Below are 20,035 nucleotides of genomic sequence, written 5' to 3'. Positions count from 1 at the left end.
AAATGTTTTTTTGCTTGTCGCTCTGCTCTGGCCTCTGGTGGCAGAATTAGTTACTATTCCATTTTCCATTCCGAACATATGTTTTACCATGCGCAGATTCCTACATCAACATAGGTCGGCTTCAAATGTTAATAGCTTCTTCATTTTCTTGATTGTCGTCGCTGTGCAACTAACTATAAAGCGTACAGGAAATGACAAATAAATTATAGTAGATTTATTTGCCCGCAAACAAAATAGTAGGTACTATGTATTTAAAACTTGTATTCTCAAAGATTTTTATTAATCGTAAAATACATCAGAGCATACAATTTTCATAGAGATGTGTACATACACACATAATACTTAACTTACTTAATAGTAAACCAATAAAACATTGTAATCGTTATAATATTATGATTGTACCCTAAATACCAGGGAACTCAATTTAAATTACAAACTAGGTAAACCCCAACAAATCTGTAGATCTTAGGTGTAGGAACAGTAAATTTGAATAAAAACAATAAAATTGCTATTTATATTTCGTGGCATATAAATAAAGCTTGTGGAGTTGATGCGCAAACAAACAAACAACCAGCGCTCTAAATGGAACATTTTACGAACCGGAGCGCTCGATAAGTTTACGAAAACATTAACATATCGCTGCCTGATTTCCAGGTTGTTCTATGTCACTTTCTGTAAAATCTCAGGAGAGCAATTTGATAGTTCACATTGAAATAATTGCACAACCTATATAATATGTGTCGCTAGATTTCAAAATCAGCCAAGTCCACCTTTATGTATTTTTTACTTTTTTGTGAATTGCTGAAGAACTACAGCTTTCTCACATTTCTGCATTATCGAAACGTGGAATTTATTAATTTTAAATACTCCCTATGTTGGAAATAATATAAACATTCACCCTTGTGACTGTATATTTGAGAAAACAAAATGCTGTTTTTCTCCTATTCATCTATTATGGACTTGGTTGATTTTGAAATCTTGCACACATATATTAAAAACTGTGTTCTGCATATAAAAGAATAACTTACTTTCGATATTATCGACAAATGGGTTCATATTTTTTTTTTATTCTGACTAATGGGTTAAACAGAGTTCTGGAAATAGAACAAAATGGCATTAAAAAGTCATTTTGCTTAAAAATGTGATATAGACCAACTTGGAAATCAAAAAGCGATATGTAGGTAGTTATTAAATTTTATTTGTATTTTCCAAAAAAAAATGTGTTTGATGAATAACATACTTAATAAAAAGTTTCACCTCTGTCGCGAGTGCTCACCACACATATACACACACAAAAAATGTGGTTAGCACTTTTATCTATGGTTATCACCTTATGAATCACATTTACAAAAAAAATGATGTAGGCCGATTGCCCAGTCACTAGTCTAGGCTGGGAGAGCTTGCCAGTAAAGTTTCTACGTATGACTGTTTTGCGTCAACGTAGTGACGGTTTTAAGTGCGTGGATGCCCAATGCGCTGACAGAGTTGGGATGGTGGAATTGTGTGTGCCGAAGGGCGGCACATTGCCTCCTAAACATACCTATCACTACCGATCGCTTTACAATCTGACATGTATCTTTTGTAGTTTACCTCTCTGGATCTTAACGGCCCACGTGCTCGTCGGAGATCAAAATTGAGTTTTTATTGTATTTTCAAACCATGATCCTGGACACTCCTTAAACGTTGTAGATAATCTATTTATATAATTTTGAAGCCTTTTTATCCTTTATAGTTATTTTAAACATTTGATGATTGCATAAAGTATTTTTGTTACATAAAATAGTATTCTTTTAAACCTCTCGCTCTAATGTTTTAGAATATAGTCATATTTCGGTACATAACTGTGCAGTGGTGTTAAGATTTTTTACGTTTATTAATTTTTAAACGCATTTATGAAACCATTAGTATAATTTATTACAACATAATTTTTGTAAAATATTCACGATAAAAAATTATATTGATAATCTCTGTGATCCCAAATTTGACAAGAATTAGGCATTTTATTATTCAAAAAATCGGCAAGATTAACACATTTGAAGATGATTCTAAAGATACTTATTATAAGCTATGTCTTTGACCATTCAAGTGTGATCTGTGTGTCTAAGAATAAGGTAGTGTTTTTTTGAAATACGCCATTTCTTTTGTCATTCCCCAGTGGTTAAGCTACAACATACGGCCGTAGCCATGAATTGACAAACTATAATTGAAATGATATTGACGCGCGTGTTTGAACATGCACCGTTTAAAAAAAAATAAAAAAATTCGGTTAGGTACATGTTCAAACACGCGCGTTAACATAATTTTACTCCCTACTTTAATTATAGTTTGTCAATTTATGGCTACGGCCGTATGTTATAGCTTAAATGGCGTATTTCAAAAAAACACTACCTTATTCTTAGGTCAATAATTATTATAAAGCAATCATTATTCATAAGATGTTTATCACACTTGAATGGTCAAAGATATAGCTTATAATAAGTATCTTTAGAATCATTTTCAAATGTGTTAATCTTGCCGATTTTTTGAATAATAAAATGCCTAATTCTTGTCAAATTTGGGATCACAGAGATTATCAATATAATTTTTTTATCGTGAATATTTTACAAAAATTATCTTGTAATAAATTATACTAATGGTTTCATAAATGCGTTTAAAAATTAATAAACGTAAAAAATCTTAACACCACTGCACAGTTATGTACCGAAATATGACTATATTCTAAAACATTAGAGCGAGAGGTTTAAAAGAATACTATTTTATGTAACAAAAATACTTTATGCAGTCATCAAATGTTTAAAATAACTATAAAGGATAATATGGCTTCAAAATTAAATAAATAGATTATCTACAACGTTTAAGGAGTGTCCAGGATCATGGTTTGAAAATACAATAAAAACTCAATTTTGACCTTCGACGAGCATGTCCCCCCTTAATACTTACCTATATTGTGCATCAATGATGTAAGGGTTCCTCAAAGTAAAAAAAATAATCATCAAGGCTTCCGCCAAACAAAAAGGTTATTAAATAAAGATATTATAGCTACTGTACAAAAATACTCACAGGGTTTCACAAAACATTTTCGGGGGTCTTACTAGGTAAGTACTAATCATGTAAATTAATTATATTTACCTAATTCAATTATTTACTAAACGTCATTAAAATATTAAAGAAACGCAATGTTTATCACTTCAGATAATAAAGAAAAGAAGTGAATTTACACTGTTGGCATAGTTTTTATTTTACCCACTTCTTCTTCTTCTTCTTCTTCTATTTTCTTCCACTATTCCTCAGTATTTATTACCTATCCAATTAGTATAACAAATAGAGTTGCTAAATGTTCCGTGATGCTACTGAATTTGAAAAATTCTGTTTAATACATTTTATTGATACCTAGGCAACTACTTACTTATATAAAACATTTTTTTTGATTAAAAATAAACCTACAATTTAGAAAAAGTTTATATGGTTTACTACTAACTAGTTTATATAGATGGTGCATTTTTTTGGAAATAAGATTTTTATTAGTAAGTAGGTGATGAATATTTTTATCAGTAAAATAAAGTTTCTTTAATTGTGTTAACTGTAAATAATTCATGGTGGAAATGCTGTGTATTATATTTTTTTAAATTTAATAAAACGCAAATTGTTATCGTACTTATCCCACTTAGTACCGGTTTCATCCGCCTCAGAGGGACATTTAAAACTCTGAAACAACATTAAATATGTACGTTAAACATTAAGTACGATAAAAATTTGCGTTTTATTAAATTTAAAAAAAATAAAGTTCTCGATAAGGTGACAAAGATATTTTTGAAAATTTCGCAGTTTTAGCGTAATATTACTTATTTTGTTTCTAAATTGAAATTTTATATACTTAAATGAAGGTAACTTCAAATCCTTTTTATTTATATCGATTCGAGCTTTTGTCTTGTTACTGCATCAAAGCTTGATTATTTGATTTATACTTAAGTACTTACTTAAATAAAAAAAACATGTTATAATTATTTTTATTTTTTGTAAAAAATGATATTTTTAAATTATAGAATACGTTAAGTCGTATCAAAAAACGTTTTATCTTTTAAATAACTTATCAAACTACATTTTACCATTAACAATATTCATGAAATAATGTATGGTGTAATAATAAAAAATCATTTTCCAAGAACGCACAATACCTATGTAGTTTTTTTTTAAATTTAAAAGTATAAAAAAGTAATTAGAGGCGTATTGATTATTTTAAATGAATTTGTTAAAAACGTTACTCTTCTACGCCTTAAAAATAATGTATACAGTCATGTGAAATTATGCCCATCATTTTAGTATTAGGTGGTATTCAGATCTGATCCGGATAATCGAATATCCGAGTAGTCAAGATTCGGATATACAATATTATTTTATCATACATTCAAAATAATACTATGGTGTTGTACTGAGTATTCCATAGCTGCATACGTAGGTACGTACATAATACTTTGGTGTAATGTTGAGTTCGCATTGCCGGTTTGGTCGCAGGAGTGGGACATCGCCTTCTTTCACATTGTAATGTTTTCCATCGTTTTTCTTGCAGAAGTAGTTAACTCACCAGTAACTGGCTAGGCATTGGTGAACGAACAGCCGCTCGGTGTTTTCTCTTTGATTCAAATTTCTTACATCGATTGCATTTTCAAGTGTTCGTTTCCACGCACGTCGCACGTCGCGTGTCGATTGTTTTGGTTCGAAATTTAAGCGAATAATAATTTGCTTTGCAGCGGAACGTTTGACCGTTTTCGATCCAACAAGGCCGTTACATATGCGAATATTTTATTTTGTGGTGTTAACGTATTATTAATTAGTGTACATGCATGAATATTTTGTGATTGTTTCAGTTTTTAAATATGTAAGTATCACCTCCAAATGTTTTAATAAGTTATTTCTACCAGTTATGTCTATACAAGTACACAATATATTATAAAAAAGTGCCAAAAGTGCAATAAACCACAGTTATTAATCAATTAAAGAAACACAACCGCTAAATCGAACGATGGTATTTAAACTAGTGTAATAAGCCAAAAGAGGCGTCGTAAAGGATATATTGGCGAAAATGAACTATTTATGGTTTTAGATTGTTTACAATGGAATGTCATCGTCAAGCTCAAAAAAGTACACAATAGCAAGACCTGTTATTCCGTGAAGAAGTTACACAAATACTAGAAAAAACCCATGGCCACACTATATACAATAAAAATTCTTAATTAAAATTGCTCCCATGTACCTATCTAAAGTTGCAAATTGTCACTCAATCACCTTTGCGCTAGCAATCCGATAAATTTCAATTCACTTCCAAAATTGTTAAGATGAATATTTGAGAATAACAGAATTATTAATAAATACAATTTTCCTAAATCTGTTTTAATTTATATGTTTATTATTTTCTATGGATTTTCATTATAACATAATGAATAATTTTATTTCTGCTGTTAATATACTATAGTAATAAGTTATTAAATAATATATTTTTATGACGATCTATGGAATATATCTACAATACTTGTGTGTAAAATATACATCAAATGTAATATGTGTAGATAATTATTTACCAATTATAACATTATATAGACAGTTATGTAGACCTGTTTAATCGTATTTTATTAGCTTACTAAAAATCTCAGTTTACTTATTCATTATAGTAATAAAACAATTAATTATATTAGCTACCTAATAAACACCTCTTGATATGTTATATCAAGTAATATACCCCTATCCCCAAATATATATTATCTAATATTACTCAAATCATTGAATTTTTGACACTCGTCTCGTCTGCTATTAGGACCTTCACATCGTTTACTTCGTGGGTATATTTTATTCATTTCTATTATACACCTTTTGCACTCAAATTGGCCTAGTGCGTAGATCGACCGTCTTTGTATACATGCAATGCCATGGGTCACGGGTTTAAACCGGCGCCTGGTCAAAAGTGCATATTGTTTTTTTTTGTTTTTTTTTTTTTTGATCCTGTGCAAGAACCCAATGGGTTGGATAAATGGCTTACAACTATTCGTTGTAAAAAAATCTCTTAAAACAACCTCCACTATGTGGAAGGCCATATGCTCCACTTATGATCGAACGTGTTAGTTACTTAGTTGCTTATTATATAATATATGAATGATCAAGAAGGTTCACCTTTATACAAAAAAAGTAATAAAACGTATGATATTATTTTCACATATCTATTATGTTATGTACACACTAGCCAACGTATTTCAGATTGCACTATATGTACATATAGTTATAGTTTACCACCGTAGTTTTAGGAAATGGGGAAGGTTTACTTATGACTTTTTAGTTAGATGCCATAAAATTGGATACACCATCATTATATCATCAGTTGGCCACCAGAATTTGGGTCTTCCAAAACTCCTCGGCCCAGATGGCTTCGCAACCAAAAAATTCCGCACTGGTCGGTCCAGGTCCATTTGTTGAGCATGGCCAGCATATTTTAATCGGGGAATGTTGATGATTTGGGTTATTTGGGTTCCCCAAATTTCTTGTAGACTTCGCGGTTGTGACGTATGCGCCACACTCCATTTCCATTATTTGATCCAAATATTGTTCTCAAGATCATTCGTTCGAAAATCAGAAGACCGTTTCAGACTTGTTGCTAATGGCCAAATATTCTGGACTGGCCTAATCAGTGTTTTGTATACTTACCTGAATTTTTGTGCTCATAGATAGCACTTTATAGGATAGTATTTTAGATGTTAACGGATTCCAAAGTAACATTTGTTGGCTCTTTCTGCTTTATGTTTCCATATCGTTGCTAGCGGTAACAATCGAACCCAAATTATGTAAAGTTCGGTTTTCTCGAATGAGTCATTAAATGATTATAATTTCCATGTGGCTGCATATTATGACTTTGGAGGATGTCATGTTCCTATTTAGTCTTTGAGGAATTAATTTGTACTAAGTATACGAAGTTATTTATTTAAGATGTTGATTGGTTTTTACATATTGTTTAATTATTGCATACATATTATATGTAAGGACGATGGATGTTGAATCTTTTAAATCGCATATGCATGTATTGGATTTGTCATCGTCATCATCATCATCATTGGTTCAATCTACAAAGCGGTGTGTAGCATGGACTCTTCCTAAAGAAGTTTTTAACAGCTTTTTTTAAAACAAAAAATGGTTGTCAGCCATTCAGTTCGTGCTCATTTATCGAGGTTATACTATGAAAAAAAACCCTAAATAATATAACTAAGTAATATTAACCAACTACTAAATTAATGAATAGGTAATGCATTAATACATTACGGAACATCTAGTAGCTTACATAACTATATTTTATAAACAGATGAAGCGGTGCTCTTAAAAATGGCACAATAATATCAAAGTTTAGCTGTGCTTACTAATCAATATTCATTTTATTATAACATAGTTTTTAAAGCGGAAGAGTGCTTAAAAACTGTTAGATCTCTGTTAACCTAAAAATGTTATAATAAAAAATGCAAAAGATAATTTACTTTTGTTTTATTAGTTTCTATAAATTGTAACATTGCATTAAAAATTCTAGAGTTTGCCAATATAACACAGTTAACGTTGACGCGTTTCCTATATTTTTGTAATAAGTATATACAATAATATTATTATATTAGACTAATTTAAGGAAATATATATTAGCGATCTCCTAAAATATATAATATATAACATATTAACATGCAGTATTGACACTTGCGTTAATTACATAAAACTGATCTCCTAACTGCAAAATGTCACCAGAAAAATATTATATAAATGGGTCAGTTTTATTTCTACGATGAACTTCACTGCAACAGACAATTTATTATTTATTCAATAGGGACGATAATATTTTCAAGATGTGTTGTTTTAAGTTACAACATTATGATCGAGAGATGATCGAAGTTCAGAATCTATGACAACTTTTATATTATATTAGGTATAGGAACCTATATTATTTTAGGTAAGTATGTATTCAAAATCAATTTTAATGATCAGGCCCGGTTTTAGGGCAATTAGAGTGATTGGGTTCAATCTGGCCACGAACTCTAATACCGTATCCACACTCTTGCTGAAACTTTCCCTAATACTTTGTGGTTTACGAAGGGCGGCGCGCCTACTACGCTCTCGTGCTCGGCCCCCCTCGGGTGGTCTCGGCGAGGGTGTGATACGGCATAAGGGGGACTCATGTCTTGTGTGATTTCGGGTGTCAAAAATAATAATGAAACGGCAAGTAATAATATGATTTTAAATGAAATCTAATCAATATAAGACATTTAAAATACCTATGGTTTTGTAGTAGAATTATATTATTCTTGGGAAAATCAACTCCCTTATTCACGAATATCTTCAGTAGGTGTGTTTCTAATAAAGATTTTGACATAACAAGACACGGATTAAAAAAATAATAATGTTTGGTGAATAAACTAAGCTATGTTTCTGTATTGAGATTGTTTGTTATTAATTTTAGTTTAATAATAGCTAAGCATTTTAAATTTGAATGATTCTCCGATTAAAAGATACGAAAATATTTATATTAATATTGATTGGATAAGTAGTTTTGTTATATTTATGTATTATCAAAATATCCAGTAAATTGTTGATTGACAGTTTTAAGTAAACTATTAAGAAATGCCGGTAATAATTGGAGGGGAATATAATATTAGTGCCCGGTACACAGGAGCCCCGCACTTGCTAGGACCGGCCCTGAATTTTACAATGCATTTTAGTACATTTGTACGTGTAAAATAGTACTATAATTATTAATTATGTACTGCTATAATAAGTATACACTGAGTAGTAATTTTATTGAATGTAAGTCGTCATCTTGCAAGAAAGACTAAGTAACGAAATCTAGTTTTATTTCTATGAAATACTTATTTTAGTACATGGCAGAGATATAATCGAACATGAAATCAGTGAATGGAAAAATTAGATAAATATCTTTTTATAATATATAAACCATTTCAAATTGCATGAACATTTGGTAATATCTAGGTACCTAGTCAGTTTTGAAACGTTTGATAATATTGTAAAAAAATATCATTCTGTTGGAGTTTTAATATCTGTTTTGCTTCATTTGACATTAAAGGTGTTTCCGCAATGTAATTTCCCTTTTTCATTTTCATTGGAAAACGATAGCATAATGGAATGGAAATATTGAACCAATTTTAGTAATAAGGCTGGTGATTGTTTTTTTTTCGTCTGTCAAGCCCAATCAGTAAATCAATCGTTATTCCTATTACATAGCATTGTTATGCCAAAATCAGACCAAGATAGTCTGTCCGTGAACATATGGACATTGTATAAAAACTGTTTGCGTACATTTGCGAACATTTAAAATATTCTGATAAAAATTTCCAAGATTTTTGTATAAATTCGGCGTGACGGAAAGTATTTTTCACGTATAATTCAGGTCTAAAATCGGTATTAAAAGATATCTCTTAGTTACTTAGAACTGCTGTCTACTGAATTATACCTACTTTTCATTTATGATACTCGTAGCATAAATATTTCGAGTTTTAAGACTGAGTGTGTAAGAATGATGTGCTTGTTTAAATAATAGGAAATTATTTATTATGAATTAGGCAGAATTTAGAATAGATAATTTGAAATATAATAATGAATCAGCATTTTGAATTTCCGGAAGGAATTAATTATCGTCGATCAAACTTCCGGTTTTTATGCTATTTTTTATATTACATAATAATATACCTATCTAAAATGTGTAATATAATATTAAAATAATATGATCTTGGTATTCTGCATTTTTTCCAAGGAAAGTATCATTAGTACACATATATTATTTCATAGTATACAAAGTTTTCATCAATAGTTCAGTAAATACCTATGTATGTATTAATACATATGCCCTAAGAAAATTGTTATTGTTTTGTATCTTCCTTTTTGCGAACAATGAAACTACAGATGTATTTACGTCGTTATTTATAGACAGATTAATTTCCGATGCCAGCCATAGCTAGATTTAGAGAGTATCACGGCTGAATAAACGGCTTTACCATGTAATTTATTATTGAAGATTAAACGATACTTAAAAATGTTTATACTTAGAAACTGTATAAAGTAAAACACTATATAATGTATAATTATGTAAAAATAGTTCATAATCCATATAATAATAAAGCAGTAAACAAAAATATGTCTTATCACATCACATTTTGATACTATTGTAAACAGAGTAGGTACCTACCCATTTGACACTACTACACTAAACTCAACGTCAATATACACACTTACCTGATCAAAGATATTGTCTTATTTATCAATTATCACAAATGAATATATTATAGTTTTAAATACTTACCTTTAGGTACTTATTATTTATAATGATAAGAAAAACTAGTAGTAGTGCTAGTAGTACTTTTATTTTATTGATGTTTTTTTAGGCACCAATGTGGATTTGTTGTCTTTGTATCAAGGAATGAAAGTTTGTAAGGGGGTAGTTCCAGTATTGGGTGTATTAATTGGAAAAATCAGTGAAATGCAAAAAATCGCAGGTTTCGTGACACTCTTTCGTTATCAAACGAAATGACGTGAATGAAAGCTAAATATTTTTTTCGATTTCTTATTCGGTTATCGATTCATATATTTTTAATACCCATGTCAAACGAAATCAAAAGTTTGGGTCGAAATATTGAATAAATAAAAACGGTAGGTATTCGTATGTTTTTTGTACTCATTTTATCGTCATAATATTTAACTATTTATATACTTATACAGCTATTTTTTGTTTTTAAATAATTTAAAATTAAACCATTGAGACAGCATTTATTTAAATATAACCGTAATATTTTCTACTTTACGAAAATTATAGCGTAATTATGCAAAGAAAGTTCGCTGAAGTATGTACCTATACGTGTTTCTATACCAAAATTTGTTGTTTGTTTACTTCATAAAGAATTAAAATTTAAAAATTCTATGCTTGCACTAAAAAAATTAAATAATTACAATCAAATTGTAAGTTATCCCAGAACGGAAGTAATGATAAAAAGTACGTTTAGTTTCAATTTATTAGATCAAAATATTTAAAACATTATCATGATTGAATTACATTCGTGGATTTGCGTCGGTCGCGTATAACGGATCATTTCGCGACTATTGACCGCCTCAAACGTTTACTTGTTGAATACAGTATCACTATAGCTAACACCTTAGACCAGTGGTTCCCAAAGTTGACTGGGCTCCGACCCATCTAACAAAAAATTCCAATCTTGGGACCCACCTTTTAGCTGTCTTAGAGAAAAGAGGGCATAAATATCGGTAATGCTCAGATTCCCTCTGGGCTCAGATGGCTGGCGCCAGCTCCAGCGCCAGCTGGCGATATTCCGCGACTGTGCTGCCATCTGTAGTGCATTGGCAATTCAAATTATTATTATTTTATCACAATATTTTCCGTAACTTAAGTTTATTTCAATTTTTAGGAATTATAAATTTCATGTAGGTATACAGTGGCGAGGGCCCACTCAATATTCGCTCGCGACCCATAGTTTGGGAAACCATGGAACCTATAGATACCTACATCTAGACGCTACCACCATCGACTGATATAGGTATTTAGTAGATATAATAAAAAGATTTAATAGTGAATACCAAAGTCCTGAGTAACAGGCATGTAAGATGCATCGAGATATCGCATTATTTCGGCTATCTAGCGAGACTAGTTGATCTGATGCGCCGTCTCTCCGGTACCTATCACTTTCTACAAGTCGATGAGTCTCCTCTCGCCGCCCACCGGTACGGCAGCCGCGCCGCGGTCACTTTTCTCTCAATACTTGACCCACTTCCGACACTTAACAGCGCACCGAAGTCGACATCCGAATGGGAGGATATGTACACATGATTTTAAATACTCACCGCATTAGTAGCTTCACAATAACATCATAATATTATTGTCTCTAAGGTCTCTTCCGTAAACACAATACATATATAATATTCGCTGATAATATAATTCGCCAGGTGCCAATGTGCCATCCAAGCGATGAAGTTCGAAAACAAAATTAGACCAATACTTATTATCACTTACGCTTTGGTCCAGCGATAATTCCTACACTGTTCCCCCCATTCGCCATCTTATAATGTAACAATTAGAGATAATTACTTCTTTTAAAATATAACTCGTTGACACCATAGGCGATTCACAAGTGTATTGAAATTTACTGCAAGTTTCAAATAATACCACTAGCCCATACCGTCCCCATGGTGCCACTGTATTCTGATTTAATTATAATGCACAATATTGGGGCGCCAAATTTGATAGATAACAAAATGCGAATTTTACTATTCGTTTCAGAGTGCGCAGTGGCGGACTTGGAGGCATAAGGTATTGGCTGATTTAAGGCAACCCCCGTGATAAAAAATAAAATAAAAACCATAAACTCGACCATAAAACGACCAGCGTACCCGGAAAAAATCGATGTATCTCTTTCCTAGAATAAAGTCATGTAATTAAATATAATACGTATCGAAAATAACAGTGATGAAGCATAATAATACAAATGGATTTTTTTAAAGTTAAGCTACGTATCTGTTTCATTGGTTATGGTTATGCTATACTTAGTTGCGGGGATTATGTTATGATTTGAATAATATTTTATTATCTCATCTATATCTCAGTTTGTGAGAAATATGCAAGATTTTGGTATAATTTAATAATTGTACGACTTATTTGAACCGTTTCAAAGCTATCTTTTAAATCTCCTAACAAATCAATTACGCCATTTGCGTCAAAGATAATCATCACTGAGAGTGGGTGTATTAAAGTTTAAAAAGATCCCGTTATGTGTCCTATGAAATCCAATATGTGAGAATTTTAAAGATTATCATTAAGTACACTGTTCCATTACATTAATAAAATACCGTAAAATTGAAGACTCAAAAGTGGAAGGAGGGCATGTTGAATGTATTTATAGGTTACCATTAGCCTAGGCCCTAGAGCACTGTACGTGGTCACGTTGCGTGTGGTTTTTTAGATAATATCTATAATTTTGCTGGTTTTGTATTAAAATTATATATAGTTATACATAAAAAATAATACTAGTTATCACATAATACATCTCTTCCGTAGTAGGTGTCCATGTTACAGACCGGGACACGAAGTTGCAAATTTCGATCATAGTGTAAGTTGTTGCTTATTCTTCGAATGCAATTTAGTAAATGGTTTGTTGAAAACGATGATTTTTCTAAAGAATCTAAAGTAATAATATATTAATTAATTTGAACGAAATATACAGTCCCAAATCTTCAATTACTGTGAATAGATTACGGGATTGTATTTAAAGATAATCAACAACTAACACTACCGTCGTAACTCGTAGTGTAAAATGTAGTGCTCCGACCTAACTATAGTCGGCCTTTGGCAGATACAATAATATAGTAGTCGTTGTTATTTTATATTTTAGATCGCTATAATATGTACAATATACATCTACATGTCGTGGGAAGTCTAAACCTAAAGCCAATAGTTTTCAGAAGATCCTAAAGAAGATTGAGTTTTGGATAATTTTGTATGGGAATTTGTATGGTACATAATAAATTATGGTAAAATTTACTTTAACTATATATCGTAGATACAACTTGTCAATTTTCTCCTTTGTGCATACATATATTTATATATCTACGTTATTACGATTAATTTTGCATTATTTAACTCATTAAAATATACATAATAATAATTATCTTTTCGATATGACATGACAATATTTGAGAATTATTTATAAATAAATATATTTTACATCTACTTAATCGTTTCTTTTCCATAATGTGTATAAGTAGGTATCTTAGAAATAGAGAGCATCGGTTGTTTGTTCTCCAAAGGTACAGAATTAACCTTTATAAAATTACTTTATTAAATAATTTTTGTATTTTCTCTTTCTATTGTTTTTTAATAGGTCTTGCATCTTTTTTCTATTTATATGTATACTGTTTTAATACTATTTCTTTGTTTTTAAATGTCATATTGTGAACATCTTAAATTAATAATTTGTAAATTTCACTAAAATAAATAAAATTTGATTTAAAACAAATGATCAATTGATTGATTGTATGACAGCTTTTAAAAAGGTAATTTTGACAACGTTTGTTTTGTAAATAAGTAGATATTATATTATTATCAAATATCTGTTGATTTTTTGTTAAATAATGCATGTGCATACATTGAATATTAAATTTAACAGCTCATATATTTTTAGCTATAGCGTCCCAAAGAACGAATATAAATTGTTATCAAAAAAGAAATTTTAATTTCTATTGATCAGTTCAACTGTCTGGTAAAAAGTCGTCAATCCACTCCGGTTAGTGAAACAACAAAAAGTAGTATTGCACTTTTTCTAAATCGCACGTATCTTTCTAAATTAAATTTAATGCTAATATTATAATGCCGCATGCAATGACGTGGCCTATAAATAGAAGAATCTAAAAGAGTTTTTTTTTGCAAAACACCAGTAGTTGATTGACCTGACCCGACTATTAATTATAAAAACGATATGATATTGGGACCAAGACATATGGTAATATCTTAATTATTACTTACTTATTATATCAATAGACTGGTTAATCTTGGCCACTTATATAACATGACAGATTTTCATCGATTTTATTTTCTCAACGGATGAGTTAACAAAATCTTTATAGTATTATTGTTTTTGCATGGCAAACATTTTTAGTATATAATAGTCACACGGTGTTCTTTAATGATAATTATTATATAACATTGTACGCACATATACGAAGAGCAGCAACAATTGCATAACGGTGTTATTCATTTCAATTTACATATTTTTAAGAAAGAGAAAACTTTGACCCGTTTATTTGAGTTAGTGATTCATTTTTTTAGAACTGAAAAAGGATTCAAAATCATTTGCCTTCTGTTTCATATAAACTATAAATTATTTCTTGAAACAAGAAAGAGAAAGCATTGGATTTTTTCCGTTATGTAGGTACCTATACAAAAGAGAAAAGTGCCCCGGTGATTGTAATGAAGTGATAATTTAAGCACTATGCATACAGTAAATGTAATATTAGATCAAGTTGATCATTGCTCCAGTAGTTTAACAGTTTAACAAATTTATAACATGTAATCGTATCTAGGTATATCATAACGTGATAAAGTAGGTAAGTATAATAATTATTAGATTGTATACGTTTGAGAGTAAAGAAAAGAGTGAATTATACATTTTGCGCGTCACTTCCGATTTTGGTGGATTTAGTTTAGAGCCATCGCCCATTAACCCAGTCAATAGTTGCGTTTTTTTATATCACTTTTATACCCTGGCAGGCGTACTGCACTGACTGGCTTCCACGTTTCCTACTGCGGAAGGGTCGACAGGCGAGCGGGGGGTCAAACCCAGCGTTCGGTGGTTCAAGTTTGAAGGCACCGCCTTAGTAGCTACAACACAATATTTTTTGTTTATAATAACATATCATAGAAGTATTAGGAATTTTTAGTTCACGACTAGCAGCAAAAATAGGATGCTTCCACATTGTTGGCATTTTTCTCAATGTGCAATGGTGACCGCTTTCATTGCTGATCACTACACCGGTCAATTTTTGCCTGGACACGGTGGACTTGTCACCCGACCAACATGTCCATGTGGTGAAGAACTACAGGGCGTAAATCACATCCTCTGGAAAAACGTTCACATTATACTTGCAGTATAATATGAATGTTTTGATTTCACTACTATTTGCGTCTGCAATAGTCAATATGTTGGAAATATTGTTGCATTAATTTAATAACGTTTGGAATTGACTGTTTGAGTGAATCTAAATTTTGTTTTAAAACGGTTGTGGTCTTTGACATATTCGGCCGATAACAGTGTGAAGATTGTTACAAATAGACCTGCAATATGAAATGATGTACAGTTAGTTTAATCATTAGTCTTATAGTGGAATGGTTTAAACATCAATCTGCGCATGTGCAATTTCTTCCCAAGCAATACATGGTTCAAACTACATTATTTGCCAGCTTCACTTTCATATTTTTAGGGCATACCTTCTAGAGAAGAGTTTCTTCAGCGTATTATATTGCAACACTTTTTTCAATGAAGTATAGCTTTAATTTATTGTGCTGTATAATTTAAGATTTATTATGAGGAAATTCCCGCGTTTTATCGCATTTTCATCACAGTCTATTATATATCTTGAATGCATCTTTGATGAGAAGACAAAATAAATACGATCTATTGTGGCTCAGATGCATCAAGTACCTACCAGCAATGACGTTTATCGTAAAATCGTTGTCAGTGTTGTCACTTCACCACACAGTAAATTTATAATACTTTCTCCTCAGCTGAAATATTTCAGTGGAAGTTAGTGACAACGTTCACCTCACTTGCAATTATTGCTCACATGACATTTTATATTTACATTATTTCCAATAATCAATTATTGCGGTTTCTGCAAATAAAATAATTTTACATTTTTATGGCGCCATTCACTTTGATCTAAACCAAACGCGGCGTCATACGCCTCTCTTTATGTAACCCAAAAAGTTTTTTGGCGCACTGTAAACATCAGCTGCCAAGAAAACAAATCTGCGAGTGAGGCTCCTTCTAAACCAGCCAGGCACTGAAGGGCGGGGGGTTATATTCGTTTATTCGCTTGTATGGCGGTGCACGGATTTCCAGAGTCATATTAACATACGTTGTACGAGGGATGATTTTGTCATTCGCATTGATAAAATAATATCTAATATGCAATAGGTTTTGAATCGCGCCTTCAGCGACAGGCGCTTTGAAAAATAATAATACGTATGTAGTATTGTGCTCATAACTCAAACAACTAACAAAAATTTGATTGTATGAAGTATAAACCTATTAATAATTAACAATAAAAAACAATACCTCACTTCACGAATACCTATAATATAATATTATCGTATTCACCATTCGTGAGAAGAATGCGGGGCCATGTTTTATTGTTTAATATATTACTAAATAGTATTAGGTAGGTAGGTACATAACTAAACAAAAAGGAAATTTTATCTTCACAAAATAGTTCTCACATCCTAATCGCTTCTATTATTTGCGATCAATGGATGTAACTAAGTAGTTTCAAGATATTACAATTTCGTATTAAGAAAATAATTAATGGAGAACTCGGCAATGGATCCTATTGGTAAATTTAATCATGATAAACTATTGCTGGAAACTACCCGTTAGTGTTATGGTATTGTATCTTGTATTTAATACCTTTCACCAATAAAATATGCTTTGAAGCATTTAAATTGTATAATAAGAAATTGTATATGTATATAACACAATAATGATTAATGTAAGCATTCAGTAAAAGTAAAGTGACAGTCCAAAAGCCAAAACTAATTTGTAGTGCATATTTTGCTAAAGAATTTGGACACAAACACTTTCTCTCAGTACGTATGTAAATATTATTATAAAATTAGCACTAAGCCTTTTAAAGATCGGTGTTCTATTGAAAATTGTTTGAATAGACTTTCTGGCGTTGGCCACAAAAAACCACAAAAACTCGCTAATATTCTGATGGTATAAAAAACGAAATATGTTTGGAATTTTTTATTATTTTGAATATTTTAAAATTACGCTAGCTATATTGCTATTCAAATGTGGGTTTGAGGTTCAACGAATTACAAATACTTCTCAAGCCGCCGTAATTGACCACATAGTGCAGGATCCCATAGACTTTTCGTATACATAATATGCGGAACACATTCTGACAATTGGAATAGGTTTTTGGGGTCACAAAGATATATAATGTCGATGTTGCCAGGCGATACTAGTGGAAAAAAATTTTTTATTGATATTTTAATTTTTTTTCTTATAATCCACCCAAAATTGTTCTGAGTTCTTCAATAAAACCAAGACCGAATCAGAGATTGATTGAAAATGCAATAATTGTACCATGCCATCGGCATGGTAGTAGAACGGTTCGTCCCATTTGAAAACATAAAAATAGCGGGTAGTGCAATGTGTTCAAAATTATCGATTCTTAGGATCCTCCTTGGCTTAAATTATTTTATTTAGTAATAGTTTTGTATAGAATCACCCAGATTTGTTTCTTTACCATATACATGCATATGACATTAGTTTTAGTATAATGGTCAATCCATAAACAGTGTAGGATGCACATATAGGTAGGTGAATAAATGAAATAACGATAACCACTAAGTGCACTTTATTAAAAAAAAAAAAAAGAAACAAGTCAAGTGTTCAAACTGCTTTAAGTATCATGATCACAGTTTTTACAAACACTATATACAGATTTGCACAATGATATAGATGTCAAAGCCGAATTCTTATAACTACATGATAATGTACGGCAGTTAGAATTACATTTGCATGGTTTAACTAAATGATTTGGTAGAGGTTCATTCGTCATTTGTCTTGGATACAAATTATTTTTTCTTAACTAATGGCCAAGTTGTAGGAAATCAACAGGCTCAAATAGTGGATTAGATGAGCTTTTCCATAAATAATCTATTCCAATTGTCAGAATGCGTTCCGCATATCATGTATACGAAAAGTCTATGGGATCCTGCACTAACAGGTGTATAATGATATTATGACCGATAAGTGATTGACGTGCTGAGAAAAAAACTTAAGTAAATCACATGCAAGAAATCGTTGGGAAAATTCATAAGCATAGAAGTATAGATGTTGATAGAATATAATTATTATCTACTGTGATAAAAGAATTATAGGGATTATTTTTTCATTGAAAAACATTTCATCAATGATAGTATGTCAACAGTGGAAGTAATCCGTATTTTAATTAATTATAAGTGCATTAATATGTCTTCCTTTTGATCTCATCCCGATAATGACAAATATGCCTTTATAGCAGATGTGGTAATATAATATATAATAGGAAATATTTATTAAAATTACATATTACATAGAGAATTAATTACACGGAGAAGTCAATAATAACAATAAAAAGATTAAAACAAAATAATAGTAAGTAAGGTGTAAAATTAAATGATATAGGTAAGTACATATTAGGATACATAAATTATTATTTACAAAACTTTTGATTTGCCTATACATAATTTATATAATGTGTTTTGTTTACAAACATTTGGTTTATTCAAATTTCAACGAATTAAGTAGTGTTTGTTTGGATATTATATTGTTTCAAAATTTCATGTTTTGTGATCGAGACAACGATAATTTATAATAAATGCTAATTGACTAGTCGTATCCATGATAATAAATTTCTAATAACCATATCACCACAATCTAAAATGTTGGCGATTTATGTTTGGATCCTGGATTGAAACTTTCTTAAGGTCGTGAAAATTTTCCTAAAATAAAGTTGATTAAACACTATTGCTAAATATACTTTTTATGTACACACTATATATATAACAAACCGAAATCAATGTTTTTTTTTAAGTTTGTCAATCATTAAGATGAACAACTCTCACATTTTTTATCAGTGAATAAGCAGCGTTCCCAATGTATCGTTTTTCTTACCAAATCTAGCGTTTTGAATAAGTATCTAGCTCGAGAAATATGCATCTGGCCTGTGGGGTTAAATCTAGCGTTTTACTAAAAAAAAGGCTAGAATATTAGACCAAATTTGTTTGAAAATCGATATGCTGATCATTTGTGCTTATATTTTACCAGTTCATTAAATTGTACATTAAATATTATAGTGATGACAAAAACTTGTATCTGGATTAATTTTTAATTGTGTGATTTTTTATTTATTAGTTGGAAACCCATGTTTTATATCTTCAATCTGTGTTCTTGTAGAAACAATATTCATAATACTTTTTCTGGCTTATTTTCATACCCTATCTGGAATAATTTTGTAAATGACAGTTGACAACACTAAGAATAAGTGAGATAATATAAATTATTAGTATTGCTGGAATGTTTATGCAAAAGCGTAGCCTATTTTAAATTTATACATTATGATCATAAATAAATTTGCATAAAGAAAAGAAATTTAAGTTAATTCAGAAACTAGATAGTTATTTTTAAATTAATCAAACAATCTATAAATAATTTAAAACGTATTACATAACTGTTGCTTT

The 20,035-nt window shown here is 30.6% G+C and overlaps 1 protein-coding gene across 1 annotated transcript in view; it reads left to right on the top strand.

The window, feature by feature from the left end:
• Positions 1-4,580: 4,580 nt before the first annotated feature.
• Positions 4,581-20,035, top strand: part of LOC147068107 (uncharacterized) — a 77,223-nt gene continuing 61,768 nt past the window's right edge. The window contains exon 1 of the mRNA XM_085952915.1: positions 4,581-4,876. The gene's annotated coding sequence lies outside the window, so the exon portion shown is untranslated. The remainder of the gene's footprint in view (positions 4,877-20,035) is intronic.

This window comes from Rhyacophila brunnea, unplaced genomic scaffold, assembly GCF_057557595.1.
Source record: "Rhyacophila brunnea isolate RB1 unplaced genomic scaffold, BYU_Rbru_1.0 scaffold_3, whole genome shotgun sequence".
Classification (NCBI taxonomy): Eukaryota; Metazoa; Arthropoda; class Insecta; order Trichoptera; family Rhyacophilidae; genus Rhyacophila; species Rhyacophila brunnea.
Note: the sequence above shows the minus strand (reverse complement) of the source record. Positions and strands in the feature narration are given on the sequence as shown.